At 46.2% G+C, this 26,714-nt stretch overlaps 1 non-coding gene across 1 annotated transcript; it reads right to left on the bottom strand.

Moving 5' to 3' along the window:
• Nucleotides 1-4,600: 4,600 nt before the first annotated feature.
• On the bottom strand, nt 4,601-4,738 carry LOC119949017. Its single transcript, XR_005457115.1, has one exon. It is a non-coding gene; the product is annotated as a small nucleolar RNA SNORA7 (small nucleolar RNA).
• Between the last annotated feature and the right edge of the window lie 21,976 nt (nt 4,739-26,714).

Raw genomic sequence — 26,714 nt, 5'->3', positions numbered from 1 at the left:
ACTGCTGCCACATTAGTACAATCACTCATCCTATCCCGCCTGGATTGCTGCATCAGTCTCCTTGCTGACCTCCCAGCCTTCTCTTTCTCTCCACTCCGATCCATACTTCACTCTGCTTCCTGGATCATTTTTCTACAAAAATGTCGCAATATGTCACCCCACTTCCCAAAACCTCCAGTGGTTGCCCATCCACCTCAGCTTCAAAGAAAAACTCCTCACCATTGGCTTTAAAGCACTCAAGCACCTTTCCCCCCCTCCTACCTCACCTCCTACTACAATCCAGCCCATACACTTCGCTCCTCTAGTGTTAACTTTCTCAATGTGCCTCGATCTCACCCGTTTCACCACTGACCCCTAGCCCATGTCCTGCCTCTGGCCTGGAAAATCCTCCCTCCTCAAATCCAACAAACAGTAACTCTGCCCCCAGCTCAAGGCCTTAATGAAGGTCCATCTCCTCCAAGAGGCCTTCCCAGACTAAGCCCCACCTTTCCTCATCTCCCACTTCTTTCTGCATCACTCTGAATTGTTCCCCCACCAACCCCACAGCACTTATGTATATATCTGTAATTTATTCATATGTTTTGATGTCTGTCTCCCCCCATCTAGACTGTAAGCTTGTTGTGGGCAGGGAATATGTCTGTTTATAGTTGTATTGTACTTTTACAAGCGCTTAGTACAGTGCTCTGCACACAGTAAGCACTCAATAAATATGATTGAATGAATGAATATATGTATATTTTTATTTGGATTTTCAAAGGTATATTCAATTATTATGCTACGTGATCTTGATATACCTGAACCAGATCCTGTTTTATCTGCCTATGCACTCTATTTGTAAATAGTTTTTTGTCTATTTCTCTCTTTAATTGTGAGTTCCTTGAGAGCAAGGGATAAGTGTCTTGATTCTCTTGTACTCTACCAAGTGCTTCATGCAGTTCTTTGTACTCAGCAGCAGTTTTACACTGAGAAGCAGTGTGAGAGAACATCGGTCTGGGAATCTAAGGACCTAGATTATGCTCCTGGCTCTTGCCTGCTGGAGAACTTAGTCAAGTCACTTAACTGCTCTCTCCCTCAGTTTTCTCATCTGTAAAATGGGGATTCAATGCCTGTTCTCCTTCCCACTGAGACTGTGAGTCCCATTTGGGAAAGGGACTGGATCTGACCTGATTATCTTATAGCTATCCCAGAGCCTAACAAATAGCTTATTATTATGTTACTATTATTACTCACTCAAATACCACTGATTAATTGATTGAGTAGTACAGGTATAACAGGAAGCCAATATCATGCTATAGGCATGAGGATACTTTTACCTGGTTAGAATTTCTCTGATCCAGCAATAGGAAAAGTGCTCATAACCCTGCCCCTTGCTACTAGCTATGAGGCCTTCATCTAGCCTCTCTTTCTGAAACAAGGAATCGGAGATAGCAGGAAACTGACGGTACAGCATATCAATCTGATGCCTGAGATTGAGGCCCTGGCTTGCTCCAACTCTGGCAGATGCCTGGCTCTCTCTCTCTCTCCCATTCCAGGGGCATACCTGGCCCCTCCTCTCTCCAGCCAGATCAGGATTATCTGACATCAGTTTGATCGATCAATGGTATTTACTGAGCATTACTATGTGCAAAGCACTGTACAAAGAGTTTGGGAGAGTACAATGCAACAGAATTAGCAGACATGTTCCCCACCCATAACAAGCTTACAGTCTACAGGGGGAGACATATTAATATGAATAAATAATTAATTAAAACATTTAATTTAAAGATACGTTCTGTGGGGTGGGGGTGGGGTGAATATCAAATGTTTGACTCATCCATCCTGTGGCAGAGACCAAACTCACATCTTTATGCCCCTGGCCTAACTCTCAATTGCTGGAAGTGTCTTCAAGGGGGAACTTTTAATGTTGCCCACCCATCTCTGCATGAAACAAAAACTCCTCACCATCTGCTTTAAGGTACTCACTCAGCTCTACCCCTCCTATCTTACCTCACTAATCTCCCACTACTATCTAGCCTTCGCTCCTCTTAATGCCAATCTACTCAAGATACCCCTCTTGGCGTCACATCTGGAGAGTTTCCAGTACTTTACCAATCAATCAACCGTAATTATGGAGCGCTTACTGTGTGCAGAGCACTGAACTAAGCACTTGGGAAGTACAAGTTGGCAACATATAGAGATGGTCCCTACCCAACAGTGGGCTCACAGTCAGTTTACCAGTCCTGGCTATGGGAGCAAGAATCAAGCAGAGGCATACCCATTCCATTCCTAGCTTGAGTAGTGGCTAACAAGTAGAAGGCAATCTGTTACAAGTCAAAACTCACCCATCCTGGGCTGCAGCGGCATGGGAGAGAGTAGAGGGTAGAGATTCAAGTTTACTATGTGGAAGGAGGCACTGATAAACCACTTCCATATTTTTACCAAGAAAACTCTATAGATACACTACCAGAATGATGGCAGATGGACAGTGGGGCTTTCTGGGAGAGATGTGTCCATGGTGTTGCTATGGGTTGGAAATGACTCGATGGCATAAGACAAGACAAGACTCAAGATAACTTGATCTCAGCTCTCCTGACTTTGACCCCTTGTTGACATCCGTTCTCCTGCCTGGAGCTCCTTCCCCCTTCATATCCAACAGATAACAACTCTCCCCATCATCAAAGCCCTTCTAAAATCATATCTCCAGGAAGCCTTCCCTGCATAACCTCTCATCTCCCCGCCCTCTTCTCCCTCCCTTCTGCATCGCCTATACATTTGACTCCATGCCCTCTAATACTTAGATTCTCATCCTCCACCCTCAGGCACATATGGAAATATCCTTTTACACTGTTGCTTCTCTACAGAAGAGAGAAGCAGCAAGGCTCAGTGGAAAGAGCCCGGGCTTTGGAGTCAGAGGTCATGGGTTCAAACCCCGGCTCCACCACTTGTCAGCTGTGTGACTTTGGGCAAGTCACTTCACTTTTCTGGGCCTCAGTTCCCTCATCTGGAAAATGGGGATGAAGACTGTTAGCCCCTTGTGGGACAACCTGATCACCTTGTAACCTCCCCAGTGCTTAGAACAGTAAGCGCTTAATAAATGCCATTATTATTATTACAGACTCTATTGTACTCTCCCAAGGATATAGAAGAGTACTCTACATATAGTAAATGCTCAATAAATACCATTGATTGAATGGAAAGAGCAGGTGAGTGGGGTGGAGATGAAATGGGAGTGATAGGGGATGGAATAGATGTGGGAGGGGGAAAAAAGTCCTCCTATCTTCATGGCTTTCTATCTCTATCTCTCCCTGTCCCTCTTAATCAATCAATCATTGGTACTACTGAGCACTTGCTTTGGAGAGTACAATTGGGTCAGATACCTGATCCCATCCCTCAAGAAGTTGATTGACTAACAGGCGAGACTGACAAGCATAAATTATTTACAAAAGTTGGAGAAGGAGAAAGAAACATTGTTACAGGTGCTAATCACACAAGTTTGGAGGGGGAAAGAAATAAGTTGAAATTAGTGGAAGCTGAGGGAAAAGCTTCCTTTCTGTTGCTGTCACTGCCTTACACTTGCTCTGTCTGTGTCTTTGTCTTTCTATACCTGCCTGTCCATCTTTTCTCTCTCCTGCCTAGGTCTTTCTCATCATCAAAACCATCATTAAAAACATTTAAGTACCTACAATGGGCGTAGAACTCTACTAGGTGCTTGAGAATGTACAAAAGAGATATAAATTGACGACAGTTCCTGCTCACAAGGAGCTTCCAATCTAGGGTGGCTGGGGGAGGAGGAAACCAATGCAAAAACTAATAATTGAACATATCAATATTAGAAAATTGGTAAATTTATCAGAACAGCATGTTGATGTCTTGCCTCCCTTTTCCTACATTATTCCCATTCCGAGGCCAGTAAAGTGAAAATTCTCAGGGTTCTAAATTTTACACAGCCATTCTCCTGAACCCACTCTCCACTCTTGTGAGAGGCAGGGTTTGGGTCCACAGTGGTCAATATTGCTGGGGTGGGGGTGGAAAGAAGGCAGACTGCGACCACAAGGCCCCCAAGCAGCCTCTTCTCACTCCACTCCAGGTCTGTCTCTGGTTTTGGTCTGGCTTTAGTCTTTGGCTCTGGATTTTTCTCTGGATGCATCTAAGAAGCAGCGTGACATAGTGGATAGAGCATGGTCCTGGGAGTCAGAGGACCTGAGTTTTAATCCTGGCTCTGTCACTTGTCTGCTGTGTGGCCTTGGGAAAGTCCCTTTGCTTTGCTGTGCCTCAGTTATCTCATCTGTAAAATGGAGATTAAGACTGTGAGCCCCATGTGGGACAGTGACTACGTCCAAACCGATTTACTTGCATCAGCCCCAGTGCTTAGTGCAGTGCCTGGCATGTAGTCTTGTCTTGTTTTATGCTGTTGAGTCATGTCTGACCCACAGTGGCTCCATGGACACCTCTCTCCCAGATCGCCCCACCTCCATCTACTATCGTTCTGGTAGTGTATCTATAGAGTTTCCTTGGTAAAAATACAGAAGCAGTTTACCATCACCTCCTTCCGCACAGTAAACGTGAGGATCTGCCCTTGACTCTCTGCCATGGCACTGCTGCCCAGCGCAGGTGAGTTTTGACTTGTAGCAGATTGCCTTCCACTCACCAGCCACTGCCCAAGCTAGAAATGGAATGGGTATGCCTCTGCTTGACTCTCCCTCCCATAGCCGAAGCTGGTAGAGTATTGGAAACTCACCAGGTGTGATCCTAAGAGGGATTTAACAAGCACCACAATTATTCATTCATTAATTCATTCAATAGTATTTATTGAGCACTTACTGTGTGCAGAGCACTGTACTAAGCACTTGAGAAGTACAAGTTGGCAACATATAGAGACGGTCCCTAACCAACTACGGGCTCACAGTCTAGAAGGGAGAGACAGACAACAAAACAAAACATGTAGACAGGTGTCAAAATTGTCAGAACAAATAGAATTAAAGCTATATGCACATCATTAACAAAATAAATAAAATAGTAAATATGTACAAGCAAAATAAATAGAGTAATAAATCTGTACAAATATATACAAGTGCTGTGGGGAGGGTAAGGAGGTAGGGCAGGGGGGTGATGGGGAGGAGGAGAGGAAAAAGAGGGATCAGTTTGGGAAGGCCTCCTGGAGGAGGTGAGCTCTCAGTAGGGCTTTAAAGGGAGGAAGAGAGCTAGCTTGGTGGATTTGTGGAGGGAGGGCATTCCAGGCTAGGGAAAGGACGTGGGCCAGGGGTCGATGGTGGGACAGGCGAGAATGAGACACAGTGAAGAGGTTAGCAGCAGAGGAGCGGAGGGTGCGGGCTGTGCTGTAGAAGGAGGAGGGTAGGAGGGGGCAAGGTGATGGAGTGCCTTGAAGCCAAAAGTGAGGAGTTTTTGCTTGATTTGTAGGTTAGGCAGCCTGGAGATTTTAGAGGAGGGGAGTAACATTCCCAGAGCGTTTCTGTACAAAGATAATCCGGGCAGCAGAGTGAAGTATAGACTGAAGTGGGAAGAGACAGGAGAATGGGAGATCAGAGAGGAGGCTGATGCAGTAATCCAGTCAGAACAGGATGAGAGATTGAACCAGCAAGGTAGTGGTTTGGATGGAGAGGAAAGGGCAGATCTTGGTGATGTTGTGGAGGTGATACCAGTGGAGATGTAGATTTGGGTGTCATCAGCGTAAAGATGATAGTTGAAGCCGTGGGAGCGAATGAGTTCACCAAGGGAGGGAGTATAGCTAGAGAACAGAGGGGACCAAGAACTTTCCCTTGAGGAACCCCTACAGTAAGGGGATGGGATGCGGAGGAGGAGCCTGCAAAGGAGATTGAGAATGAATGGCCAGAGAGATAAGAGAACCAGGAGATGACAGAGTCTGTGAAGCCAAGGTTGGATAGCGCGTTGAGGAGAAGGGGGTGATCCACAGTGTGGAAGGCAGCTGAGAGGTCGAGGAGGATTAGGATATAGTAGGAGCCATTGTTATTATCATTATTATTATTATTATCGACCTTGGGTAAGTAACTTCTCTTTGCCTCAGTTACCTTATCTGTAAAATGAGGATTAAAACTAGGAGCCCCATGTGGGACATGGACTATGCCCAACCTGAGTAACTTGTATCTACTCCAGTGCTTAGTACAATGCCTGGAACATAGTAAGTGCTTAACAAATACCATAAAAAATGCATCTTGAGTTTCTGGTTTTAACTCTGAGTGCCTAGATTCATCTCTAAATGGTTCCCTGGGTTTCTGCTCTCTCAGAAGCATCTCTGGGTCTCTGTGAGAATCTCTTTTTCTTGGCTTTTCTGTTGGTACATTTCGGTAGAAAGGCATAGAAAATCAGCCCTCCTCTGATCTCAGATTGGCAGCCCAAAGAGTGTCCCTTTCAATTAAACTGTATGCCTGCGACTCAGCTAAATAGATTATTCTGTTTCTCAAACATCTCCTTGGGATCTTTTTTTCACATAGCTTTTATGCCCAGTCACTTGAGCTTCTCAGTAAAATCTTTTTATTCTTCTTAACAATCTACAGTTTAAAAAACAAACACAAAAAAACCACTGCCTAGCAGCAATTTAAGTATACCTGATTACTTTGTCAATCTGATTTCTGCCAGGTCAGGCCTAATCTGTTGCAAGATTCAGAGCTTCCACTTTTGTTTAATATAGTTTACTGAGATTAAAATGGGATTATGGATTATCTTCTGGCAAAAATAGTGCTGGCACAAGAAATCTTCCACTACTCTTTTTCAGTCCTGATAGGTTTAAGGTAGTGCCTTGAATGGAAGAAATTCCAGAGATGTTCTGAGGACAAAAAGGAAACAGATAAAGTGAAAGCACTTTGAGAATGAAAATACAAATCAAAGTATATGCTAAAGAACATTGTTTAAGTGAAGGTACCGAAGTACTTCCATCAAATTCTTCCTAGTCAACGTGGCCAGTTTCAACAGATAAAAGCAGTGTATACAGAAACCTGTAGTTTGCATGTTTTAGCCTAAGATCTGCGGAGTTAGTACATTAATCATTGAAAACCCAGTTAGAGAAGACAGACCTTAATTTTCAACATACTCTGCAGTGAATAAAAATGTTTCTGAAAGACTTTACAGGAATTATGGAAAAATAAGCTTGAACAGGCCGCTTGAATAGCAAACCTCAAAAGAGGTTTAACAATACCCTGAAGCAGTAAGAATGCATCTTCCCCAGTTGGTGTTGAGCATCTTGATTTTTTATGACAGAGAATTCCATGTCATCTGTGCTTAGCAGGTGTGATCAGTCTTTCTAGCCCATCCTATTCATGGATAATGATCACCATCAGCAGCACACTGCCAAGCGCTTAGAACAGTGCTTGGCACACATTAAGTGCTTTAAAAATGCCATCATTATTATTATTATTCCAATATGAAGGATGATGATAGATTTGAGTGTCCTGCGGGTGTCTAGTTCTATAGTAGCTGCAGACTTCCATTCAGTGATCTATACCACTCAGCCTTCAAACTGGCGAGGAAATACTTGTACTCTCCACACATTCATTCATTCATTTGATCATATTTATTGAGTGCTTACTGTGTGCAGAACACTGTACCAAGTGCTTGGGAAAGTACACTTCAGCAATAAGCAGACACATTCCCTGCCCACAATGAGTTTACAGTCTGGAGGCAGGGGCGGAGACAGACATCAATATAAATGAATGTTACAGATATGTACATCAGTGCTGCAGGGACTGGGGGAGGGGGTGAAGAAGAACAAAGGGAGGAAGTCAGGGCAATGCAAGAGTGGGCCTAGTCTGGAAAGTTTGGGAGTTTCAGCACATATAGCCAGATCCATTATGAAACCGTATTATGATCATTTTAAGGGCAAAGACTCCGTCTAGCCTTTAATATGCCCCTAATCAATTAATCAGTGGTTTTCACTGAGTATTCACTGTGTGCAGAACACCATACTCAGTGCTTGGAACAGTAGGGAAGCAGCGTAGCTTAGTGGAAAGAGCATGGGCTTGGGAGTTGGAGGATGTGGGTTCTAATCCTGGCTCCACCACTTGTCTGCTTTGTGACCTTGGGCAAGTCACTTAACTTCTCTGTGCCTCAGTTACCTCATCTGGAAAATGGGGATTAAAACTGTGAGCCCCGCATGCTTAGAACAGTGGTTGGCACATAGTAAGTGCTTAACAAATACTATCATTATTATAATAATCATTATAATAATAATGATGGCATTTGTTAAGCGCTTACTATGTGCCAAACACTGTCCTAAGTGCTGGGGAGGTAACAAGGTGATCAGGTTGTCCCACAGTCTTAATCCCCATTTTCCAGATGAGGTAACTGAGGCACAGAGAAGTTAAGTGACTTGCCCAAAGTCACACAACTGACAATTGGCAGAGTGGGGATTTGAACCCATGATTGACTCCAAAGCCCAGGCTCTTTCCACTGAGTCAGCTGCTTCTCATTACAATACAATAGAGCTTTGATCCCTGCCCTCAAGGAGTTCACAGTTCAGAAGGGGAGGCAAACATTAAGATACATTACAGTTTGGGACAATGGGATAGTATAAGGATATGTACACAGGTTTGAGGGTGGGGTGAATATCAAGGGCCTAAGAGGTACAGATCCAATGCATAGGACACAGAAAGGAGGGTGAATAGGGGAAATGAGGGCCTTGTCAGGAAAGTCCTCTTGGAAGTGATTGGAGGGAGTCAAGGAGAGAATTGGAAGGGAGGAACTTGAGACAGCAGGCATAGACAGCTTGGTCAAGGAGTTTGGAGAGGAATGGTAGGAAAGAGATGAAAGGAACATGTGCCCTTTCCTCTCTAACCAGACTGCTACCACATTAATAATCACTCACCCTATCCCACCTGTATTACTGCATCAGCATCCTTTCTGACCTCCCAGCTTTCTGTCTCTCCCCACTCCAGTCCATACTTCACTTTGCTGCATGGATCATTTTTCTATAAAAACATTTGGTCCATGCTTCCCCACTTCTCAAAAACCTCCAATGGTTACCCATCCACCTCCACATCAAACAGAAACTTCTCACCATCAGCTTTAAAGCACTCAATCATCTTGCCCCCTCCTACCTCAGCTCATTACTCTCCTACTACAACCCAGCCTGTGCACTTGACTCCTTTAATGCTAACCTTCTCACTGAGCCTCGATCTCATCATTCTTCCTGCCAACCCCTCGCCCATGTTCTGCCTCTGGCCTGGAACACCCTCCCTTCTCCACTCTCCCCACTTTCAAACCCTTATTGAAGGTGCATCTTCTCCAAGAATGCTTCCCTGACTAAGCCCTCATTTCCTTTTCTTCCACTCCCTTCTGCATTACCCTGACTTACCCCCTTTATTTATCCCCCAACCCAGCCCCACAGCACTTATGTAATTATCCATAATTCATTCATTCATATTCATGTCTGTCTCCCCCTGTAGACTGTAAGCTCATTGTGGGCAGGGAATCTGTCTGTTATATTGTTATATCCTACTCTTCCAAGCACTTAGTACCGTGCTCCGCAAAGATTAAGGGTTCATTAAATATCACCTATTGATTGATTGAAAGGGAGGAGGCAGAGAGGAGAGCACTGGGAGGTTTGGTGGGATAGAGAGAAATAATGTGGCCTAGTGGAAAGAGCATGGGCCCGAGATTCAGAGAATGTGGGTTCTAATCCCAGCTCTAACACTTGTCTGCAGTGTGACCTTGGCCAAGGCACTTATCTTCTCTGTGTCCATTTCCTTGTTTGTAAAATGGGGATTAAATCCAACTCCCTGCTACTTAGTCTGTGAGCCCCATGTCAGACATGGCTGCATCCAACTTGATTATCTTGTAACTACCCCAGTGCTTGGCACAAAGAAAGCACTTAACAAATACTCCATAATAATCATCATCAAGATGTTTTAGGATAGGAGACACGAGGACCCTCAGGAAGAATTCTGGATGGATTTGTGATTTTGTTAAAGTCTTTAAGGGTTCCAGAGTAGCCTGATGAACTTCCTTTCCTGACAAAGCACCTTAGGCATAATGTCCCCTCTTATTGGCTATGCCTGTGACTATGGACCTAAACCCTCCCTACCTTTCTCCCCACCTCTCCTTACCCTGAGCCCCTTGCTCTTTGAAAATTTTCCAGGGTTTCCCATCCTTCCTTCACACTTCTTTCCCTTCCTCATACCCTCTCTGCACTCCCTGCCTGCAACTTGGCCATCCCTATGCCTCTAATTGACTCTACATCTTGCTATTTTCTTACTCTTTCTCACCACCAAATATTTGCTCATCTACACATTTTTATGGGCTCAGTAGCTGGCCAGAAGATTAGCTTTGTTCTGTTGTCCACAGCGGACTTGACATGACTGACTCCATTTTTGTGTATGCTGACAGTAACCCTCCATTTCTGTAGGCTGAGAGAACAAGTCTGTAACAGATGCCTTCAAGGCCATCAACAAGTAACACCCATCCGAAGATGAAGATAATTTACATCCTTATTAACAAGAATTTACATCCCTATTACCTATCTATGCAAGGCCATAGGGCACAAGAATTTACATCCCTATTACCTACCTATGCAAGGCCTGGAAACGGAGAACAAAGATAATTTGTAACATCCTGCCGGTCCCAATTCCTGAAATTCCTGAAATTTCCAAATGCCCCATTCCCATGTTGCTGTAACTCAATAAAAGACACAGTGATATTGGGATCGGGGCTGCTTGTCACTCGTACCTCTCCCGGGAGGTGAACGGGCAGGTAGCCACTTTCCCCCTTTGCTGCTCTATCTGAACTCATGTCTTCGAGTCATTTTTCCTATCTGCATCACCACCCTGGGTACAAGAACCCTGCGGCTGATTTACACCGTGTTAACCTATTTTGCACCCTACTTGTCAATAACAGTAACTTCTTTGGCAACCACAAAGGGACCCTCGTGCTGTGATCTGGATAGGAACAACCTCCATGGGTGAGAACGGTCGACTCTCATGACGCATCAGACTTTGTAAGTAAGGATCCGCTTTTAGGGTCTGGTTCTCCCCTTCTCTCCTTCTGGGTTGTTAATTTGGAGCGCCCGGTGGAGTTCCGGGTTAGCGGTTTCTTCCTCCTCCGTTTACACGGTGGTGGATGGTTTCTCCCCCCTTCGGTTAGAAGGGGCGGGTGGTTTCTCCTCCTTGGTTAGGAGGTGGTTTGTTGACCTCAGAAGACATTCTGAGGGGGCCTAGGAGACGTCCTAGGGGTTCTTTCTGGGTTGAGCGGAAAGGGGGTTCCGGTTGTTGGAACCATGGGCGCGAGTCTCTCTAAGACTAGTTGGTGCCTGGCTAAAGTTCTCCAATCATGGAACGAGGGTCACTTGCCTGTAACTAAAGGAATGTCTAAAAAACAACTTGTAGGGTGTCACAAGGCCTGAACTAAGTTCCGGGACCAACAGGGTTATTCTTTCTGGCCCGAGGGAGGGTCTTTTGATCCTCAAACTCTTCGCAAACTCCGGGAGGTTTTATCTTGTTCCCGGTCCGATGGAATGTGCTATTGGTATTTATTGTTGGGCTGAAGTTAGTAAGAATCAGTCCTCTCAGACTGAAGTAGCAACATTGTCACCTGTGGCAGAAAAGGCTGTGCGTTGCCTTCAGTTCCGAGTCCGCAGTCCCACTCAGCGGACCTGATAGGTACCCCAGTTCCTATCCCCCCTGCTTATTTACCTCCGGTACCACTTCTAGCCCCTGTTCGTGAGAACTACCAGCAGATCCCAGGGGCGGGCAGGAATATCGTAATAGCTGGAGTAAGAGCTCATGTCCCTTTCGAGCCCCAAACCCTTATAACCTGGCAGCAGATTACTCCACCCTTTCAAAAAAATCCTCAGGAAGTGTATTGAAGGGTCCTGAGAATTTTTAGAACCCATCATCCTACTTGGGTGGATGTAGAAGAGCTGCTTGAATTGTTTTTCACTTCTGATGAGCACTCCTGTTTCAGAGCCTTGACTGTAAAGTTAGAGAACAATGGTCAGCCTCATGTGGCGTGGCCAACAATTGAACCTAATTGGAACTTAAATGTGCAAAGTCCTACAAATTGCTAGTTGATACGGGTGCAACCTATTCAGTGCTCCCTTCCTTTCCTCTTGGCACCTGAGGAAAGGAAAGGATAAGTATAGTAGGGGTAGGTGGGAAAGTTCAAACTGTTTCTAGAACGCAGCCCCTACAGTGCTGGTTACAGGGGATTTACATTCACCACCCGTTCTTAATCATTCCTTCCACTCCATCTCCTTTAATGGGACGAGATTTCTCCTCACCCTGGGCTTCAAGGCTGTCCATCACCTCGCCCCCTCCTACCTCACCTCCCTTCTCTCCTTCTACAACCCAGCCCGCACCCTCCGCTCCTCCGCCGCTAATCTCCTCACCGTACCTCGTTCTCGCCTGTCCCGCCATCGACCCCCAGCCCACGTCATCCCCCGGGCCTGGAATGCCCTCCCTCTGCCCCTCCGCCAAGCTAGCTCTCTTCCTCCCTTCAAGGCCCTGCTGAGAGCTCACCTCCTCCAGGAGGCCTTCCCAGACTGAGCCCCTTCCTTCCTCTCCCCCTCGTCCCCCTCTCCATCCCCCCCATCTTCCCGCCTTCCCTTCCCCACAGCACCTGTATATATGTATATATGTTTGTACATATTTATTACTCTATTTATTTATTTATTTTACTTGTACATATCTATTCTATTTATTGTATATTGTTAGTATGTTTGGTTTTTTTTTCTCTGTCTCCCCCTTTTAGACTGTGAGCCCAATGTTGGGTAGGGACTGTCTCTATATGTTGCCAATTTGTACTTCCCAAGCACTTAGTACAGCGCTCTGCACATAGTAAGCGCTCAATAAATATGATTGATTGATTGATTGATTATTATGCCGTTTGAATGTGACTTTGGTTTGTGATCAGGAAGGAATTGCCTTGACTCTAGGAAGCCTCCTGGGCAAACCTGATCCAGTGCGCACTTCACCTGAACAGCTGAGTTCCCTCATGGGACTCCTGGATGCATCTCCCTGCACAGATGATCCCACTCTTAGGATATTGCCCCTGACACTGTGGAGTCGTGGTCCATCAGATGTAGGTTTTCTTCATGGGGCAGAGCAAGTTACAATTGCAGTCTGAGAAGACCAGGCACCTCCCCAAGTCAGACAGTATCCAGTGTCTCCAGAAGGTAAAGCGGGTTTAGAGCCCTTGATATCTGCCTTTCTGCATGAGGGAATTTTAGTCGAATGTCGGTCTGCTTGTAATACTCCTGTGTTGCCTGTGCGAAAACCAGGCTCCCCTCTGTCCTATAGGTTAGTCCAGGACTTGCGTTCAATTAACTCTTATGTTTTGCCTATGCATGCTGTGGTTCCTAGTCCCACGGCAGTAGTTAGCTCCGTAAGCCCCAAAGCAACCTGTTTTACTTGTATTGATCTAACTGGTGCTTTTTTTACTATCCTGGTGTCCTGTGAGAGCCAGTACCTTTTTGCCTTTACCTGGGAAGGTCGTCAACTAACCTGGACGAGGCTCCCCCAGGGTTTTGTTCACTCCCCAACTATCTTTTTGAGAGAATTGTGCAGAGCCCTATCTCCCCTCAAATTACCGAAGGGATCAGTATGTTCCAGTATGTGGATGATATCCTTATCGCTGGGGACACGGAGGATCTGTGTCAGTCAGGTTCCCTCCAGGTCCTAGCATGTTTGCATCAGCTTGGTCTTAATGTTAGTTGCAAGAAACTGCAGTGGTGTCAGCCCCAGGTAAAATATCTTGGGTTCATGTTGCGGGCGGGAGAAAGAGCAATCGCCCCCAAGCGAGTGAGCCTGATTCAATGCATGCTTTGCCCCACTACTAAGAGGGCCCTGAGGGGTTTTCTTGGTGCAGCTGGGTTTTGTCGAGCTTGGATTCCAGAGTTTGGGTTGTTAACCAGACCGCTTTTTGAGCTCCTAAAAATGACCTCCCCAGAGCCCCTGGATTGGACTCCCGAGGCTGTAGAAGCCTTTCAGACACTGAAATCATGCCTGAGTTCAGCCCCTGCCCTGGGACTCCCTGACTACAGTAAGCCATTCTATTTGTACATTCATGAACGCCACGGAGTGGCCTCAGGTGTTTTGTGCCAGACTCTCGGTCCTCACTATCGACCAGTAGCCTATTATTCAGGTGTCCTTGATCCTGTCATTCTAGGTCAAATACCTTGTATCCGCTGCATAGCTGCGGTAGTAATGCTGCTTGAAAAGTCTCAGGATATCCTCTTGGGACATCCCGTTGTTGTTCGGACTCCGCATGAAGTTGTGTGCCTCCTTCGTGGAGCAGCCACCCAAGCCTTATCTGTGGCACGCCTGACTAAATATGAAGTTGCTTTATTGGAAAATCCGCAGGTACATGTGGAGCGCTGTGGCTCCTTGAATCCAGCTACCCTGCTTGAGTCCTCTCCCATGACTGACTAAATTCATAATTGTGATGAAGTAGTTTGGGAAACTGTCACTCCTTGATCTGACCTTCACGATGAGCCTTTTTCCTCTTCTGATCTAACTTTGTTTACAGATGGCTCCTCCTTTATGGACCAAGGGGTGCGCCTCACCGGCGCTGCTGTTGTTACCCTAACCTCTGTGCTGTGGACTGGCTCACTCCCAGCTTCTTGCAGTGCTCAGGCAGCTGAGCTTGAAGCCCTTACACAGGCATTATTACTCGGTAAAGGGAAGCGTGTGACCATCCATACAGACTCTAAGTATGCCTTTGGGGTCTGTCATGCTACAGGTGCCTTGTGGCAAAGTCGTGGGTTCCTCACCTCAGCGGGTCGTCAGGTTGCTAATGGGGATCGTATAGTATGCCTATTACAGGCCCTCTTACTCCCAGCCCAGGTGGCCGTTGTGCATGTGCATGCCCACACCCGAGGAAGTGATTCCCCGAGTTTGGGCAATCGCCGAGCCAACGAAGTCACTCGTTGGGCAGCTCGGCATGCCCCCCTTGTATGTGTAGCTCCTGTTATGACCCTGGCCCCCATGTCTATGCCTGGCACTCTGTTGCCCTCCCTGATTACTGATAAGGAAAGAGCTGAGTGGCCTCGGCAATATGAGGCACTGGAACGGGATGGACTCTTTTGGGTCACTGATGGGCAGCCTATTCTGCCCGCTGCTGCACTGCGACCAGTTTGTCTGGGTCTTCACCAGGAGACTCACTTCGGTGCAGATGCCTTGGCAGCCACAGTTCTCCGAGTTTGGTTTGCCCCAGGTATCCATCCTGTTGCCAAACGGGTTACAGCCAGTTGTGCTACTTGCCAGAGCTCCAATGCTCACCCTGGTCATCGGGTTCCCTTGGGGGGACGCCCTTGGGTCTGTTCCCCTTTTGAGGGTTTGCAGGTTGATTTTGTGACACTTCCAAGGGCTGGTCATTTCTGATATTTACTGGTCATTGTTGATCACCTGACTGGGTGGATTGAGGCTTTCCCTTCCTCCCGAGCAGCCGCTCTTACGGTGGTGAAATGTCTTGTGGGAAGTCATTCCCAGGTTTGGGCCACCTGCTGTTACTGATTCTGATCAAGGATCACATTTTACTGAGTTTGTTCTATCTGAAATTTATCGACCACTTGGAATTGAATGTTCTTTACATGCACCATACCAGGGCGATGATGCCCTGCGAGCATATGTTTTGTCTCTCCAGGCAATTCTAGCTGAGCTGCAAGCTGCTGGAATCCTCCAGCAGCGCACCCCTCTCACCGATCATCATCTGCATCCGTTCATCGCTGGAGATTGGGTTTGGGTTAAGCGCATGATTGGCAACGCTTCACTTAAGCCATCCTGGGAGGGGCCCTACCAGGTTCTCTTGTCTTCCTTTTCTGCAGTTCGTTTTACTGAGCACCCCTCATGGATTCACCACTCCCAGGTGAAGCCAGCTGTTTTTGATGCTTCGCCTCCTGATTGTACTCCCCTGTCGGTTTCTGCTGACTCTCAGGATTCTGAGCCACCCGCTGTCGCAGCCGTAAAGCCGTAAAACTTCTACCGGATGGGCCTCGCTCCTGTGAGATTTTGTCTGGTTGCTTATTTGTGTGTCTTGCTGCTGGCTTGTTTTTGCTGTGCTGTGTTTTTCAGCTTCTGAAGGCCTGCCTCTGATGTGCCTCATCCATCCTGATGCTTCTACAAACCCCTGTCCAAAGCAGAAGTCACAGACATGCAGCACCATCTGGATGCTGTGTTTCACTGAGGAGGGGGATTGTTGTGTGTGTTGTATGTGTAAAGCTATGCCTGTATTTTTTTTTTTTTGCCTTTTCCTTGTCCTATGCTTTAGGCGCCGGCTTTGCGGAAGACCTTTGTTATCCCGAGGAGGGTCGTATGTGATCCTCCCGGAGGCCATGGGCCTCGGAAGGATCAAAGGGGGGATTGTTGTCCACAGCAGACTTGACATGACTGACTCCATTTTTGTGTATGCTGACAGTAACCCTCCATTTCTGTAGGCTGAGAGAACAAGTCTGTAACAGATGCCTTCAAGGCCATCAACAAGTAACACCCATCCGAAGATGAAGATAATTTACATCCTTATTAACAAGAATTTATATCCCTATTACCTGTCTATGCAAGGCCATAGGGCACAAGAATTTACATCCCTATTACCTATCTATGCAAGGCATGGGAACGGAGAACAAAGATAATTTGTAACATCCTGCTGGTCCCAATTCCTGAAATTCCTGAAATTTCCAAATGCCCCATTCCCATGTTGCTGTAACTCAATAAAAGACACAGTGATATTGGGATCGGGGCTGCTTGTGACTCGTACCTCTCCCGGGAGGTGAATGGGCTGGTAGTCACTTTCCCCCTTTGCTGCTCTATCTGAACTCATGTCTCCGAGTCATTTTTCCTATCTGCATCACCACCCTGGGTACAAGAACCCTGCAGCCGATTTACATCGTGTTAACCTATTTTGCACCCTACTTGTCGATAACAGTTCTTAACTGCCATCAATCAAAAGGATATTGTAAGCATGTTCCCACTGTGTTAATAATAATAATAACAATTGTGGTATTTGTTAAGTGTTTATGTGTCAGGCACTTTACTAAGTGCTGGAGTGGATATAAGCAAATTGGGTTGGACACAGTCCCTGTCCCACCTGGGGCTCACAGTCTCACTCTCCATTTTACAAATGAGGTCACTGAGGCATGGGGAAGTAAAGTGACTTACCCAAGATCACACAGCAGACAAGCAGACAGGATTAGAACCCATGACCTTCTTACTCCCAGGCCCATGCTCTATCCACTACGCCATGCTGCTTCAATTAGCATCAACACCATCACCCTCTCCATATTATGCTTGTCATCCTTAGCAGCAACATCTCTCCAACTGGCCAACAGTGGTAGATAGTACACCTATAAATATCATGAGTGTGGGTGTCTTTTATTGCCACTCTCAGAGACTGAGAACTTGGCTGGATGGACTGTTAATTTGACCCAGGAAAGACAGTGGTCAGGTTCTTATGTCTACCTTCCCAAAAAGTCACTTTACTCTACATTATAAATTTGCTTCCCCAAAAAACCTGGCTAGGAACCAAAGAGGAAAATGTTTCTTCATATATGGCAGCAAACCTGTGACCAAGGAATTTTGTCTCACGTGCTTCGTCACATGATAAAGTAACATGATAAAAGACAATGGGCCTGGGGGGAGTCAGGAATCCTGGTTTCTCCAATCCTGTCTCCACCACTTACCCACTTACCTCCTGTGTGGCCTTAGGAAATTCACTTAACTTCTCTCTGCCTTATTTTTCTCACCTTTAAAATGAGGATTAAGCATCTGTTCTGCCTCCCCTTTAGACTTGGAGCCCTGCATGAGACAGGGAATGTGTCTGACATGATTATCTTGTATCTACCCCAAAATGATTATCTGACATGCTTATCTGACATGATTATCTTGTATCTACTGCATGACTCATAGTAAGTGCTTAACAAATACCACAAAAAATGCTACATCCAACTGTCTGACACTCTGATGCTTCTGTTGCTTCTTAAAATTGAGTCAACCACATAGTTCTTCGGCATTACTTCAAAAATGAAAGGCACATGTCTGTTCAGTGGGTGCAGGCATAAATTCAGTGCACTTTGATCTTAATCCTCTTGTAAAGTATAGTGTCAATCCCCTGAAGTTTAGGATGTGCCTAAATCACAGGCTGACCAAAGTCAAACTTTAAGAGAGTAAAACATTTGATCTTTCTGCCTATAAACACCATGAATAGTGAAAGAAATGGTGCTGCACTTCTGTTTCAAAGTGCTTTACTAGGTACCTTGCTCAATATATCCACACAGTTCAATTTTCTAGGCCAAGGTCAATATAAAATACACTTCATAGGTTTGTTGGCCAAAGGCACTGATTTACCTCTTTCATTTGAAGACATGATTGTTGTCCCTCTCAATTTGCTGGATCGCTCTCCACTCCACCTCTTTCTGTTGGCTGGACATTTTCTCCTAAACATATTGGCTAAAACTACTAGTCAGTCAATCATATTTACTGAGCAATTACTATGTGCAGAGCACTGTACTAAGTGCTTGGAAGAGTACAATATAACAATAAAAAGACATATTCCCTGCCCACAAGGAGCTTAACATCTAGAGAGGAGCAAGACAGACATTAACATAAATGAATTACAGATATGTACATAAGTGCTTTGGGGCTGGGAGTGGGGAATGAATAAATGGAGCAAGTCAGGGCAACACAGAAGGGAGTAGGAGAAGAAGAAGGGAGGGCTTAGTCAGGGATGGCCTCTTGGAGATGTGCCTTCAATAAGGCTTTGAAGGAGGGGAGAGTAATTGTCTTTTGAATATGAGGAGGGAGAGCATTCCAGGCCAGAGGCAGGATGTAGATGAGAGGTCAGAGGTGTGATAGATGAGATCGAGGTACAGTGAGAAGGTTAGCATTAGAAGAGCGAAATGTGCAGGATGGGTTGTAGTAGGAGATTAGGTAGGAGGGTGAAAGGTGATTGAGTGCTTTAAAGCCAATGGTGAGGAGTTTCTGTTTGATGTGGAGGTGGATGGGCAACCACTGGAGGTTCTTGAGAAGAGGGGGAACGTGGCCTTGGACGTTTCTGTAGAAGTATGATCCAGGCAGCTGAGTGAAGTATGGACTGGAGTGGGAAGAGACAGGAGGCTGGGAGGTCAGTAAAGCGTAATCAAGTAATCAAGCAGTCAGTATAGTAATCAAGGCAGGATAGGATAAGTCATCATGTTAATGTAGTAGCAGTTTGGATGGAGAGGAAAGGGTGGATTTTAGCCATGTTGTGAAGGTTGAACCGACAGGGTTTAGTGATGGATTGAACATGTGGGTTGAATGAGAGAGCAGAGTCAAGGATAATGCCATTCATATATTCTCTTGTGAATATTAATGTTGTCATCTCCCTCATCAGAATGAAAGCTTCTTGTGAACAAGGAATGTGGCTTGGTGCTGCTTTCCTGTCGTGAGGGGAGAGAAAGGAGAAGATGCCCCTCCCCCCACCCAAGCCTCTGCAGGAGCGGGCTCTCTGTCCCCTGGTCTAGTGATAGCAACCATGCTTGCAAGCCCACCTCTCCTTTCACCCACCCAGCCTGGTGGTGGTGGTAGCTGCAGCAGCTCTCCACACTCCGGAGGGAAAACCCACCCCAGCTCCTTCCCCTGATGGGCTCCTTCCCTTTCCACTGTGCCAAGCAGTGGCAGAAGTAGCAGTGGCCACTTTCCACAGCTGGCCAGGAGAGCCCCAGCTGTAGCAACCCAGACTGGAGTCCCCTCTGCTCCAGCCACGGGGGTCAGCTCAAGCTGGTTCTGGAGGAAGGTATGTGCGGCCCTGTCCCTAATCTGCTCCCCATGCACAGCCTGAGTTCCATCCTCCTAAGGACCTTCATGGAAAGTCCAATCTCCCTGTTCCCTGGCACCATGCTCAGAAGATCAGGTGACCTATAAGACAGATGAATCAGTAACAATTAAAAGATGCCTATTTGTCATTCCAGTACTTAGAACAGTACTTGGCACATAGTAAGCGCTTAACAAATACCATCTTCATCATATCATCTTGGAGGACTTTGCCTGAATAATGTTTTGTAGAGCAAATGTGCCAATTCATCATGGATCCAGAAGGAGATATCCCACCATTAAGAGGACATGCACTTGAATTGTTTTACAGAGTGGCAATATTCATTCATTCATCCATTCAATCATATTTGTTGAAGGCTTTCTATGTGCAGAGCACTGTACTATGCACTTGGAAGTGTACAATACAACAATAAATAGACACATTCCCTGCGCACAATGAGCTTACAGTCTAGAGGGGGGAGAGAGACATCATAAATAAATTACAGATATGTACGTAAGTGTTGTAGGGCTGGGAGGGGGAAGAACAAAGGGAGCAAGTCAGGGCAATGCAGAAGGGAGTGGGAAAAGAGGAAAGGGGGCACTTAGTCCGGACAGGCCTCTTGCAGGAGATGTGCCTTCAATAAAGCTTTGAAGCTGGGAAAGAGTAATTTGTCTGTCGAATTTGAGGAGGGAGGGCATCCCAGGCCAGAGGCAGGATGTGGGCCAGGGGTAAGCAGTGAGATAGGTGAGACCGAGGCACAGTTGAGCAGGCTAGCACTAGAGGAGTGAAGTATGAGATTTGAGTTGTAAGAGGGTAGTGAGGTGAGGTAAGTGGGGGCAAGGTGGTGGAGTGCTTTAAAGCCAGTGATGAGGAGTTTTTGTTTGATGCGGAGGTGGATGGGCAACCACTGGAGTGTTTGAGGAGCGGGGTGACATGTCCTGAACGTTTTTGTAGAAAAATGATCCAGGCAGCAGAATGAAGTATGGACTGGAGGGGGAGAGACAGGAGACTGGGAGATCAGCAAGGAGGCTGATACAGTAATCCAGGCAAGATAGGATGGGTGATTGTATTAATGTGATAGCAGTTTGGATGGAGAGGAAAGGGCAGATTTTAATGATGTTGTGAAGGTGGGACTGACAGGATTTAGTGATGGATTGAATATGAGGGTTGAATGAGAGAAAGGACTCAAGGATAACCCCAAGGTTATGGGCTTGTGAGACAGGAAGGAAGGTGGTGCCATCTAAAGTGATGGGAAAGTCAGGGGGAGGACAAGGATTGGGTGGGAAGATGAAAAGGTCTATTTTCGACATGCTAAGCTTGAGATGATGGGAGAACATCCAAGTAGAGATGTCTTGAAGGCAAGAGGAAATGTGAGACTGCAGAGAGCAATACTTGGAGCTGAGCCATTGTGGGGGACAGGGCTATAGCTGCTATAGCTACAAAACAAATCATTTCTATTGGAAACTCTCTCAAGGACTAGGCCAGTTAACTTGAACTCTCCAAATTGTAGAACCTATATTACTATTCTCCAGCACTGAAGGGGACTGCTCCTTAACTTAAATTACTACACAAACTTCAACTCCATCCACTCTCTGTCTCCAAATGCTCCTACTTGGGAGAAGGAGGAGGGCTGTAAGCATCCCAAACAAAAAGAACAATTTCTCCTAGAATCCTCTCAAGGATTTGACCAACCAGCCTGACCCCTGGAAGCATGCAGGATATCTTATCATTTATTCCCTGTACCAGAAGTGCGTAAAGCTCTGGTTTCCCCAGCAGTTAATATTTCTCTGATCTCATAGACTTTTTCATCACAAGCACTAGCCACCACATGCACAGAGGATATAAATAGACCACTGCCAAAAACCCATGATGGATATTCTCCTGGCTTCCCCAGCCATATATTTGGCAGTTTTCCCAATCTGTATTTTGGTCTGAGCCCAGACTTCAGCTGGCCAGATGATTTCTCCTTATAGCATTGTCCCTTATTGCCCAGATAAACAATTACCATCTTTCTCAGAATACAGTCACTATTGATTGTTTACCCTGCCAGTCCAATTGACAGTCCACCATCTATTCCCACCTGCCCATTGGTTGAAACTTGATTATCTAACATTGTCCAGGATTAGAGCTATGGAGAAAGAGCCATCCCCTTACCCCTGCTCCCACCCCAAAATGCTTAGTCAACCAGCCACACAGATCAGTCAATCAATCATATTTATTGAGTGCTTACTGTGTGCAGAGCACTGTACTAAGAGCTTGGGAAGTACAAGTTGGCAACATATAGAGACGGCCCCTACCCAACAGTGGGCTCACAGTCTAGAAGGGGGAGACAGAGAACAAAACAAAACATATTAACAAAATAAAATAAATAGAATAGATATGTACAAGTAAAATAAATAGAGTAATAAATACATACAAACATATATACATATATACAGGTGCTGTGGGGAAGGGAAGGCGGTAAGGCAAGGGGGTGGAGAGGGGGAGGGGGGAGAGAGGAAGGAGGGGGCTCAGTCTGGGAAGGCCTCCTGGAGGAGGTGAGCTCTCAGTAGGGCCTTGAAGGGAGGAAGAGAGCTAGCTTGGCAGATAGGCAGAGGGAGGGCATTCCAGGCCCGGGGGATGACGTGGGCCGGCGGTCAACGGTGGAACAGGTGAGAACGAGGCACGGTGAGGAGATTAGCGGCAGAGGAGCGGAGGGTGTGGGCTGGGCTCTAGAAGGAGAGAAGGGAGGTGAGGTAGGAGGGGGCGAGGTGATGGAGAGCCTTGAAACCGAGGGTGAGGAGTTTCTGCCTGATGCGAAGGTTGATTGGTAGCCACTGGAGATTTTTGAGGAGGGGAGTAACATGCCCAGATTGTTTCTGGACAAAGACAATCCAGGCAGCGGTGTGAAGTATGGATTGAAGTGGAGAGAGACAAGAGGATGGGAGATTGGAGAGGAGGCTGATACAGTAGTCCAGATGGGATAGGACGTGCAGGGTAGCGGTTTGGATGGAGAGGAAAGGGCGGATCTTGGCAATGTTGCGGAGAACATTGCACAGATGAACCTACTCAGCCACAAACCCTCACATCCACAGAGGTACTGCTCTATTTTAGGCACCCAGCCTCTATTTTAATCATACACATGCATCTACCCTGTCTCCAGCTTCTCTCCTCTGCAGTCCATACTTCACACTGCTGCCAGATTATTTTTCTGAATTGTGTCTGTACGTATCTCTCCTGTCCTCTATAACCTTCAATGGTTAAACCATTCCTCTACATAAGCAGAAACCCTTGGTCATAGGCTTTAAGGGACTCCATCAACTTTCTTCCTCTTACTCATTAGCACTGTCCTCTCACTATACTTCAGCTGTATTCTTTGTTACTCCCAAGCTCACCTTTTCACTGCACTTCATTCTAAAGTCTCCTACCGCTGTGTCCTTGCCCTCACCCTTCTCCTGCCTGGAACTCCCTCCCTTTTCAAATCTACCACACCACTGATTTCCCCATTTTCAAAGTTCTTCCTGAAATTCCACCTCCTCCAGGAGATTTTACCCAATAAATTTTTCTCCTTCCCACTCACACACTTCTAACTAGCCCTTCAGCACTATGCACTCACAGCTATTCATAACAATTTTGTAGCTATTGATTTATGTAGTCTACTATTGAGGCATCTATTTATTCACCTATCCATCTCTATATACTCTTTCTTCTCCTACCTGCAAATTAATATGCATCACATCTTTAGGTTGTGAACTCCTTGAAGGATTGTGTCTCTGAACCTCTATTATATTTTCCCAAGCAGTGCTTTGCACACACAGTAGGTACCTAATAAATATGATTGATTGAAACATTCATTTACCTAATACCCCCAACCAACCCTAGCCCCAAACATACAACATACTCTCTCTCTCTCTCTCTCTCTCTCTCTCTCTCTCTCTCTCTCTCGCCAGCTCCAGAAGTCATATATGGTATGGTGAAGTCCATCCTAAGAAAGATCACATATTCTGAAGCTCCAAGTGGAATGGGGCTGGATATTCTGAGGGATGAGGTTGTCATGGGAGGAGCCAGTGGTCCAAAATTAGTTAGGAAGAAAAAGGGAAAAAAGGAAAACAGAAAGTAGTCAGAGAAAGAGAAAATGAGAGAGGTAAGGCAGAGACAGAGAAAAACAAACAGCTCCAAAGAAGGAGTTCCAGATACATGCACAACCATACATTCTTATTTTTGCTTCACTGGGAGGAACATAATAATAATTATTATAATTATAATAATAATTTTGGTATTTGTTAAGAGCTTACTATGTGCCAGGCACTAAGCACTGGGGTTGATACAAATCAGGCTGAACATATCCCTGTCCCACATGTGGCTCACAGTCTCAGTCCTCATTCTACAGATGAGGCACAGAGAAGTGAAGTGCCTTGCTCAGGGTCACACAGCAGACAAGTGGCAGTGCCAGGATGAGAATTCATGACCTGCTAACTCCCAGGCCCGTGCTCTATCCATTACACCATGCTACATCTCTATACTGGATACTGCTATATGGAGAGCAGAGATTGGGAAACCAAAAGCAAGGTGCCCAGGAAAATAATGCCACAGGGGGTATCTTATCTCAGTTGAAAACTGAGAGACAACAGCAGCAGAAATCAAGTACTGCATGATGCATTCAAGAAATGGATGGCTCTTTTTGAGCAGAGGCTTCATAAGGGTTGTGAGACAAAGAGACGACAGTAAAAACAACATCATTCATTCAATAGACTTTAGACTCCAATGTATGCAGAGCACTGTAAGAGCTGCTTTGGAGAATTCATTAAAGATTGCACTTTGCCCGTTTCTCAGTGGATTGGAAACACATAAATATACACACAAACACAGGACACTCACTCTGATGACATCCATTCCTTGATTCCACATGACAGCAGCAGGTAAGAGGAAAAAAAGAAGAGGCAGCCATGCCCTGGATCCCAGATTCTGAAAAGGGCTACTCCTTTGGGGTTCAGATGCAGAGGAACTGTATATAAAAGCAGCATGGCTTAGTGGAAAGAGCACAGGTTTAGGTGTCAGAGGTCATGGGTTCTAATCCTGTCTCCTCCATTTATCAGCTGTGTGACTTTGGGCAAGTCATTTAACTTCTCTGTGCCTCAGTTCCCTCATTTGTAAAATGGGGATTAAGACTGTGAGCCCCACATGGGACAACCTGATTATCTTGTATCTACCCCAGCGCTTAGAACAGTTCTCAAAAATCTCCAGTGGCTGCCAATCAATCTGCGCATCAGGCAAAAACTCCTCACCCTTGGCTTCAAGGCTCTCCATCACCTCGCCCCCTCCTACTTCATCTCCCTTCTCTCCTTCTACAGCCCAGCCCACACCCTCCACTCCTCTGCCGCTAATCTCCTCACCGTGCCTCATTCTCGCCTATCCTGCCGTTGACCCCCGGCCCACATCATCCCCCTGGCCTGGAATGCCCTCCCTCCCAACATCCACCAAGCTAGCCCTCTTCCTCCCTTCAAGGCCCTACTGAGAGCTCACCTCCTCCAGGAGGCCTTCCCAGACTGAGCGCCCTCCTTCCTCTCCCCCTCCTCCCCCTCTCCACCCCCCCAACGTACCTCCTTCCCTTCCCCACAGCACCTGTGTATATGTATATATGTTTGTACGTATTTATTACTCTATTTATTTATTTTACTTGTACATATCTATTCTATTTATTTTATTTTGTTAATACATTTCGTTTTGTTCTCTGTCTCCCCCTTCTAGACCGTGAGCCCACTGTTGGGTAGGGACCGTCTCTATATGTTGCCAACTTATACTTCCCAAGCACTTAGTACAGTGCTCTGCACACAGTAAGCGCTCAATAAATACGATTGATTGATTGATTGCTTGGTACATAGTAAGCACTTAACAAATACCATTATTATTATTATAGGAAGTCTTTATGGATTAGCCCCTTTTATCATCAGCAGCAGCAGTGCTTAGGGTCCAGATGCTCTGCAGTAACGTTCCCTGCTGCCACACACTGCCCGCCCCAACTAAGTTGGCCAAAAATGTGATATTTTTTCAACAGGTAGGGCAGGGGCCTAAAATTTACGAATGCCCTACACAATTCAGACCTCCTGGATACCTTAGGTCAGAAGGCTGGGAAGGAGGTGGGGACTTGCACTGCCATGGTTTTAGCAGGGGAATTATAGAGGGTACAAAAAGCCATTGCAAACCCAGTCCCAAGGACTGAGGGATGTAATGATGGCTCCTGCAGTTGTAGAAGAGATAGGCCTGGTTGTTTGGGCAGGGGGGTGGGGAAAGAGAGAGAGAGAGAGAAGAGAAGAGAAGAGGAGAGGAGAGGAGAGGAGAGGAGAGGAGAGGAGAGGAGAGGAGAGGAGAGGAGAGGAGAGGAGAGGAGAGGAGAGGAGAGGGGAGGGGAGGGGAGGGGAGGGGAGGGGAGGGGAGGAGAGGGGAGGAGAGGAGAGGAGAAGAGAAGAGAGAAGAGAGGAGAAGAGAAGAGAGAAGAGAAGAGAAGAGAAGAGAAGAGAAGAGAAGAGAAGAGAAGAGAAGAGAAGAGAGAGGAGAAAGAGAGACCCATGTCCTGTATGGCCTAGTGGCAAGAACATGGGTTTGGGAGTCAGAGGTCATGGGTTCTAATCCCGGCTCTGCTACTTGTCTGCTGTGTGACCTTGGGCAGATCACTTCACTTCTCTGGGCCTCAGTTACCTCATGCGTTAAATGGGGATTAAGACTGTGAGCCCCACGGGGGGCAACCTGATTACCTTGTTCCTCCCGCAGTGCTTAGCAGAGTGCTTGTCACATAGTAAGTGCTTAAAAAATACCATAATCATAATTATTTTTATTTAGGTCACTTTGGTAGAAGTAAGGGGAAAAAAGAAAGACTAGGGAGTGGAGCAGTCTCACAGATAAAGTAAGAGTCTGAAGGTTAGCCCGGCCATCAGGCTGCCCTCTGGAGATGACCCTCCTTGGATGAAGAGGAGGAAAGTTACCAGTAACCAGCCCTCCTCTTGCCATTTTCA

This window comes from Tachyglossus aculeatus, chromosome X3 (assembly GCF_015852505.1).
Source record: "Tachyglossus aculeatus isolate mTacAcu1 chromosome X3, mTacAcu1.pri, whole genome shotgun sequence".
Taxonomy (NCBI): domain Eukaryota; kingdom Metazoa; phylum Chordata; class Mammalia; order Monotremata; family Tachyglossidae; genus Tachyglossus; species Tachyglossus aculeatus.
This window is presented reverse-complemented; position numbering and strand designations above follow the sequence as displayed.